This window comes from Arachis hypogaea, chromosome 19 (assembly GCF_003086295.3).
Source record: "Arachis hypogaea cultivar Tifrunner chromosome 19, arahy.Tifrunner.gnm2.J5K5, whole genome shotgun sequence".
Taxonomy (NCBI): Eukaryota; Viridiplantae; Streptophyta; class Magnoliopsida; order Fabales; family Fabaceae; genus Arachis; species Arachis hypogaea.
In genome coordinates, this window is record NC_092054.1 from 83,752,357 (window position 1) to 83,760,572 (window position 8,216).

At 40.7% G+C, this 8,216-nt stretch overlaps 1 non-coding gene across 1 annotated transcript; it reads right to left on the minus strand.

Annotated features, from left to right (window-relative positions):
- Positions 1-7,597: 7,597 nt before the first annotated feature.
- Positions 7,598-7,701, minus strand: LOC112780880 (small nucleolar RNA R71). Its single transcript, XR_003191688.1, has one exon. It is a non-coding gene; the product is annotated as a small nucleolar RNA R71 (small nucleolar RNA).
- Positions 7,702-8,216: the final 515 nt, after the last annotated feature.

The following is an 8,216-nucleotide window of genomic DNA, read 5'->3' on the forward strand; positions in this document are numbered from 1 at the left end:
GTAATCTACCCGATCTCAGACAGCCCCTGGGTTAGCCCCATGCATGTTGTCCCAAAAAAGGGAGGAATTACCGTGGTTCCCAATGAGAAGAACGAACTAATTCCTACAAGGACAGTCACAGGATGGCAGATGTGCATAGACTACAGGAAGCTCAATGAGGCTGCACGAAAAGATCATTTCCCCCTTCCATTCATGGATCAGATGTTGGAAAGACTTGCAGGGCACGCATATTATTGTTTTCTCGACGGTTATTCAGGATATAACCAAATAGTGGTTGATCCCAGAGATCAAGAGAAAACCTCATTCACTTGCCCATATGGAGTGTTTGCCTACAGGCGCATGCCATTTGGGTTATGTAATGCACCTGCGACTTTCCAACGCTGCATGCTTTCTATCTTTTCAGATATGATAGAAAAATTCATTGAAGTTTTTATGGATGATTTCTCGGTATTCGGAGATTCTTTCCTTAGTTGCCTACATCACATCGCCTTGGTATTGAAAAGATGCTAAGAGACCAATCTGGTCTTGAACTGGGAGAAATGTCACTTTATGGTGACAGGAGGAATAGTCCTTGGTCACAAAGTTTCTAACCAAGGCATTGAGGTTGACAGAGCCAAAGTAGAACTTATTGAAAAACTGCCTCCACCCAGTGATGCCAGGGCAATTAGGAGCTTTTTAGGGCATGCTGGTTTTTACAGAAGGTTTATTAAAGATTTTTCAAAGATAGCCAAGCCCTTAAGCAATCTCCTTGTATCTGATACACCATTTATCTTTGATGAAACATGCATGTTAGCCTTTGAAAATTTAAAAATGAGGCTATCCTCTGCTCCTATCATTTCCCCACCTGATTGGAATTTACCATTTGAATTAATGTGTGACGCATCTGATTTTGCAATTGGGGCAGTGTTAGGACAGAGGAAAGATAACTTAGTCCATGTGATATACTATGCGAGCAAAGTCCTTAATGATACTCAAAGAAATTATACCACTACTGAAAAGGAGTTGCTAGCAATAGTTTTTGCATTTGACAAGTTTAGATCGTACCTCATTGGTGCTAAAGTGATTGTTTTTACAAATCACACAGCACTTAAATATTTGTTTGTCAAGCAAGAATCAAAGCCAAGACTAATAAGATGGATCTTATTATTGCAGGAATTCAATATTGAGATCAGAGACAAGAAAGGAGTGGAGAACAAGGTAGCAGATCACCTATCCAGGATTCCTCATGATAAAGGTGGAACACCTGATACAAGTGTGAACGAGTTCTTCCCTGATGAGTAGTTGATGATAGTTCACAAAGCACCATGGTTCGCAGACATTGCCAACTTCAAGGCAACTGGGGCATTGCCTCCAGAGATCAATAAACATCAAAAAAGGAAGCTCATGAATGATGCAAAGTACTTTGTCTGGGATGAGCCATATCTATTCAAGAAGTGTTCAGATGGAATCCTTAGAAGATGTGTTTCGGAAGAAGAAGGACGAGAGGTCCTATGGAATTGCCACGGCTCATGCTATGGAGGCCACTTTGGAGGGGATAGAACTGCAGCTAAGGTGGTACAAAGCAGATTCTTTTGGCCCACCCTGTTCAAGGATGCCAAAGAACTAGTAAAGAGCTGCAATTTATGCCAAAGATCTGGAAACTTGCCCAAAAGAAATGAGATGCCACAAAATTTCATCTTGGAACTGGAATTTTTTGATGTGTGGGGAATCGATTTCATGAGACCATTCCCATCCTCATATGCAAACAAGTACATCTTGGTAGCAGTGGATTATATTTTCAAGTGGGTAGAGGCTATTGCAACCCCAACGACTGATAACAGGGTAGTCATGAACTTCCTCAGGAAGAATATCTTTAGCCGGTTTGGAGTCCCACGAGCACTCATCAGTGATGGAGGGAGCCATTTTTGTAACAGACCACTAGAAGCTCTTCTCCTACGATATGGGGTAAAACACAAGGTAGCCACACCTTACCATCCCCAAACAAGTGGACAAACTGAGATATCCAAGAGAGAGCTAAAGAGGATTCTGGAAAAGACTGTGGGTGCATCAAGAAAGGATTGGTCGAAGAAGCTGGATGATGCTCTTTGGGCATACAGAACAGCATTCAAAACACCACTTGGAATGTCCCCATATCAACTAGTGTATGGGAAAGCTTGTCATTTACCACTGGAGCTGGAACACAAAGCTCTCTGGGCTATCAAGATACTAAATTTTGACAGCATTGCTGCTGGTGCAAAGAGGATCTTGCAGCTACAAGAGATGGAGGAATTCAGGTCACAAGCCTATGAAAATACCAAGATGCATAAAGAGAAGGCAAAGAGAAGACATGACCTGCATCTTGCACCTAGGAGTTTCAAAAAAGGGCAGCGAGTACTCCTTTACAATTCCAAATTGAGACTATTCCCAGGAAAACTCAAATCAAGGTGGTCCGGACCTTTTCTTGTCACAAAAGTTTCGCCATATGGACACATCAAAATCATGGATGAAGGATCAGAGAGGACTTTTACAGTGAACGGACAAAGACTCAAGCATTATCTGGGCAACATGGGGGAAAACCCCAGAGTAAATTACCATCTCAAGTAAAGGAGGAACTATCGAGCTAGCGACGATAAAAGAGCGCTCTGTTGGGAGGCAACCCAACCTCAGGTAGTTTCCTTTTCATCTTTATTTCAATAAGGATCACAAGTTATTTCCCCTGTATTGCGAGGAGCTAAGTTTGGTGTTCCACACCAAAACAATTCAAGAGTGAAAGTGTGATTCTAAGTTTGGTGTTCCATCAAAGGAATTTAGTTAGAATCACACTCCATTCCCAAAGCACATTGCTAGCTCCAATCAATCAATGGAAACCACTTAGATTTAGTTAGATTTTAGTTGATAATTGTTTTGTTAAACAACAAGATATGAGGTTCTCTACATATATGCAAGGTTCTGTACTGGGCAAGAAACGAAGTTTGGTGTTGACACACCAAATTAAGTTCAGAAGTCACAAGCATACATGCAAGCTAACTATATCTCAAGTGCTTTGGGAACAAGCAACTTCCAATAACTTTGCAGGAATCTTATGAGGAAATGGTGTACCTTCACCCAAGGAAGTGAGGTAGCAAAGACCAGGATGATGACAAAAAGAGGGCAACTAGAAACCATCACCTGAAGGTTGTATTGTCACTTAACTCCATGTACTTAGAATGTTGAAAATTGGAAGACCGAATGCAATCTTGATTAATAGTTACATGTTTGTTTGAACCTTTTTAAATTATGTCTTTTAAGTTTTTGTGTTGAAGAGGTCTATGTTTGCTAGTCTTTATGTCACTGCATCCTTACTTTGCTTACTTGTATGCTTGTCCCTTTGAATCAAATGAAAAGAGAATGAGTATTTTTAAAGACCAGAGAAGAGTTCATACTATGGAGTAAGTTCATGAGTTTATGGTATAGTCATAAGTTAGCTAAGTTGGTTCAACCACAAGGTGGGAGGACAACTATCTGTCATGAATACTATGCTTGAGACACACCCCATGAGACTAGCTGAATAAGAAGATCCTAATAAGAAAAAGGGACAGAACAATAAAGGTTGAAAAATAAAAGAAAAAGAGTAAGTAATAAGGCTAGGCACCAATGGTTTTAATCTTGAGGCATGTGTCTGTGGTGCTCCTGTGTGAGGGATCTACTTGGATGAATAAGCTCTTAGGGGTGCCTTATCACTTCGTAACTTGGGTTAACTAACTCGGGATTATCAGCTGAAAGTCCACTATCAAGAGTAACCCTCACTACAGAGCATTTAGTAACCCAAAGAGGTGCTGGACACCAAAGTCTCAAGAAAAGAAAATAAATAAACTATATGCCTGTGGTGTGTATGTATGGGGGAGAGACTTGAGCAAGTAAGTCCTTAGGGGTGCTTCAACACTTAGCACCTTGAACCAACTGGTTCGGGAGTGTTGGCTGAAAGCTTATTTTAAAGAGTTGCTCCCTTACAGAGCACTTAGCCTAAGAACAAAAATAAGCCCTGAAATGACAACAAAAGGATCAATGAATAAAAGTCTTATGGGATGCAATCACAGTGAGTATTCTAGGACATGATAAAGGTCTGAAAGCCAGGAATGAACCTAAGTTGCTATGCATGAAACCACCATAAAACCAGGGACATGACTTCCACAATAATGACTCATTTCTCTTGGCATTCCATTCATCATTCTCTTGTTCCAGTACTTGCTTAGGGACAAGCAAGCTTTAAGTTTGGTGTTGTGATGCCAAGGAATTTTGGCCAGTTTCATTGACCTTTTCTTTACTGTTTTTAGGGTAGTTTCATGCATTTCCTTAGGAAATAAGCTAGTTTTGGGTAGATATTCACTTACATCTTGATTCAAGCATACATTGTGCACTTTACATGATTTCATGAGGATTTTGCATGAATTTAATGACAAATTGGATGTTGCATTTCCCATGACTTGGATTAGAACTTTGATGCACTTTATTGCTTGATTTCAGGACAAAGGAAGCAAAGAAGAACCACATTAGTGGCTACGTTAGTTACACTAACGTTAACACTAACGTGGAATGGGAGTAACTTGCAAAGTTAAAGAGAAAAGTAATTGCCAATAATGCTCTCGAAGCCATCATTGCCCACGTTAAGAGTCACGTTAACTAAGTTAACGTGAACTCTAACATGGAAGAAAGGAAATGGAGCCAACGTTAGTGACACTTAACATTATCACTAATGTTGGACCAAGCTCATAAGTGGCCACGTTAGTTGCCACGTTAACTTAGTTAATGTGGCCTCTAACGTTAAGAAGTAAAGGGGAAGCCAACGTTAGTGACATTCGACTTTATCACTAACATTGGCCAAGTCACAATAAGCCACGTTAACTACCACGTTAACCTAGTTAACATCGAAGCTAACGTGAAGAAACAAGGTGGTCGACAACGTTAGTGACACCAAACATTGTCACTAACGTTGGAAGGAACCCACACAAGCCCCAATAAGCCACGTTAACTCCCACGTTAACTTAGTTAACGTGAAAGTTAACGTGAAGAAGGGAGGTGATCGCCAACGTTAGTGACACCCAACATTGTCACTAACGTTGGAATGAGCCCACACAAGCCACTATGAGCCACGTTAACTCCCACGTTAACTTAGTTAACATGGAAGCTAACGTGGATAAGGGAATGATGAGCCAAAGTTAGTGACACTCAACTTTGTCACTAACGTTGGAGATAGCTAGCATGGCCACGTTAGAAGCCACGTTAACCTAGTCAACGTGGACTCTAACATGAGAAATAGGGGTACATTGGAACGTTAGTGGCAATGGTAAGTGTCACTAACGTTCTCGAAGGTTGGCAAGCCTACGTTAAAAGAGCCACGTTAACTAAGTTAACGTGGACTCTAACGTAGGGAAGGGGGAGACTTCTCAACGTTATTGGGAAAGGCAAGTCCCAATAACGTGTGCGAAGGACAAAGAGGCAACGTTAGTGGCAACATTTGTGCCACTAACGTTAAAGATAACGTGGCTCTTACTTGGGTGAGGAACGTTAGTGAAAAAGGTGATTGTCACTAACGTTCTCGAACCCATATTTTCACTGAACGTTAACACCACTAACGTCCTGAGCTAAAGTCTCTGCCCACTTCACACTTTCTCTCTGCAAGTAAAGCCAAGCCCAATGAAGAAGAGAACTGCTTCAAACTCAAGATCCAAAGGCCCATACCCAAGACTTGAAGAGCCAACTAGAAGAACAGAAGAGTAGTATATATAGGAGTAGCTTTGAATTAAATAGGGAGTTGGAAATTATAGGGAGCCTCTTGGCATAGAACTACTCTCTATATTTTACTTTCTCTGCACCTCTAGTTTCATAATGTATTCTCCATATTTGTTTTCATTTTCCAGAGCTATGAACAACTAAACCCCTTTCATTTGGTTAGGGAGCTCTGTTGTAATTTGATGGATCAATACTAGTTTTCATTATTCTTCTTCTATCTTTTCTCTTGATTTTACTTGAAAGCTTTCGATCTTCATCCAATTGGGTAGTTATCTTGGAAAAGAAGCTATTCAAACTTGGATCTCTTCTGAACCTTGAAAGAGGAATGAAGAGATCATGCTAGAAATGCTTTCTCATGCTGGACCAAATTGGGTTTGGATGGATATGTGACTATAATCCTCTCAACACTTGATTTGGAAAATGCATGTGGTATAATCAGTGACCATACTTCATCTCTTCTCATGAGCAATTGACCAAGGAATTAGCTATTGATTAAGGTTTGAGAGATTGAATTATAAGAAATTTTAATTCGATCACTTAAGATTGGCAAGGAGATCAATGAGTGCATTGATTGAGGAAGAGATGAAAATGAAATTGATCCGGAGAATGCAACATCTCCTGAGCCCAATGAACTCTCCATTTCTGATCTTACCCATTCTCTTTATTTTCTGTCATTTACTTTTATGAGAAATTACCCCATTCCCATTTAAGATTCTGCAATTTACTTTCCGTCATCTACATTCAGCTCTTTATTTCCAGCATTTACTTTTCTGTTATTTACTTTCCCGCCATTTAATTTTCTACAATTCTCAACTCAAATTCTTATTCGCTCAACTAGAACATTCCTCTAGTTAAAGTTGCTTGATCAATCAATCCCTGTGGGATTCGACCTCACTCTATTGTGAGTTTTACTTGACGACGAATTCGGTACACTTGCCGAAGGAGATTTGTCACGAGACAAGTTTTCCGTGCATCAAGTTTATGGCGCCGTTGCCGGGGATTGATTGTGCATCAACAATGATTAAATTGGAGGATAACTAGATTGAGCATTTTATTTTTGTTTGATTTAATTTTCTGTTTGAGTAATTTACTTTCAGTTTTAGTTAATTTCTTCCCTTCCCCCTACTTTTTCGTTTTCAGTTATTTACCATTCATTTCACTAACCCACTAACTGTTTGATATATTGCATCACTCACACTAACAGTCATTCTGACAGAAATACTTTCTGCATCTATTTTCCTTGCTTGTACTTGTTGGTTGTATGACAGGGAGAAGAAGCAGGGCTTCAAATTTCTTTGATTCTGAACCTGAGAGGACCTTCTTGAGATTAAGGAGAGAAGCAAGAGGAAAAAGAGTAGTTGGTGCTGAGGAAGAGGAGGAATACTTTGAACCAAACATGGAAGAAAACATGGAAAACCATCATGAAGAAGAGACTCACAACCATGGCGGAGGAGGTCGAGCAAATCATGCTGGGGAGGATAGAAGAGTTTTAGGCTCTTACATCAATCCAAACCCAGGAAACTGTGGAAGTAGCATTCAAAAGCCAACCATCCACGCCAACAATTTTGAACTGAAGCCACAGCTCATCACCCTTGTTCAGAACAACTGTTCGTTCAGAGGAAGTGTCCAAGAAGACCCCAATCAACATCTAACCACCTTTCTGAGAATATGTGACACAGTGAAATCTAATGGTGTTCATCCTGACGCCTATAGACTGCTCTTATTTCCATTCTCACTCAAGGATAAGGCAGCCAAGTGGCTGGAGTCTTTCCCGAAGGAGAGCTTGACAACTTGGGAAGATGTGGTGAACAAATTCTTAGCAAGATTCTACCCCCCTCAACGAATCAATAGGCTGAGAGCTAAGGTCCGAACTTTCAGGCAACAAGATGGTGAGACTCTGTATGAAGCATGGGAGAGGTTTAAGGACCTGACAAGGAGGTGTCCATCTGACATGTTCAACGAATGGGTGCAGCTGCACATTTTCTATGAAGGGCTCTCTTATGTGTCAAAGAAGTCCGTAGACCATTCATCGGGAGGATCTTTGAACAAGAAGAAGACTATTGAGGAAGCCATAGATGTCATTGAAACTGTAGCAGAGAATGACTACTTCTATGCTTCCGAAAGAGGCAACACTAAGGGAGTAATGGAGCTAAACAATGTAGATGCTCTGCTGGCCCAAAAAAAGCTCATTACCCAGCAGCTAGCTTACCTCACCAAGAAGATGGAGAGGAACCAAGTAGCAGCAATCTCCACTTCATCAACAACCCAAGAAGGAGTGAATGAAGAAGCAGAAGGTAGTCAGGAACAAGCCAACTACATTGGGAATTCACCTAGGCAAAACCATGATTGATACTCCAAGACCTACAACCCTGGATGGAGGAATCACCCAAACTTTGGGTGGGAAAATCAACAAGACCAAAGCCTTGATCAAAGATGCCCAAATCCCAACAATGCAAGCCACCAACATT